We start from the raw sequence: 450 nt of genomic DNA on the forward strand, positions 1-450 counted from the left end.
TGTGGAGGGTGGAATTGGGGTGGATCGTTGCTCCCCATTTGTTTTGATTCTGGAATGTGTTTTGGCTGATTTTAAAGCGACAATTTAATTCATATGTAAAGCTAATTTCCACCGACATATGCCCGCAATGTACACTGAAGGGGGAATTTATCAAAATCTGGAGCAGCTGCTCATGGTAACCAATCGGCTTCTACCGTTCATTTTCAAATCTTAACTGAACACACTGAAGAGAGAAGCTGATTGCCATAGGCAACTGCTCCGGTTTTGATAAATTCCCCTCTTGAGTGTTCATGAAGCAGGCACATGCAGTTGCTGTATATGAAAGCAAACTTTTTTTTTTTTGTCATCTCCTCATGGCTCCTTTTGTAATGGCCGCCTCTGTGCTCTGCAAGCAGTCTGTGTAAATGAACACTTTCTCTAAGCGCCCCCCCCCCCCCCTTTTTTAGTATT

The sequence above is a fragment of the Nanorana parkeri genome, unplaced genomic scaffold (assembly GCF_000935625.1).
Source record: "Nanorana parkeri isolate BGI_ZX_2015 unplaced genomic scaffold, ASM93562v1 scaffold2157, whole genome shotgun sequence".
NCBI lineage: Eukaryota > Metazoa > Chordata > Amphibia > Anura > Dicroglossidae > Nanorana > Nanorana parkeri.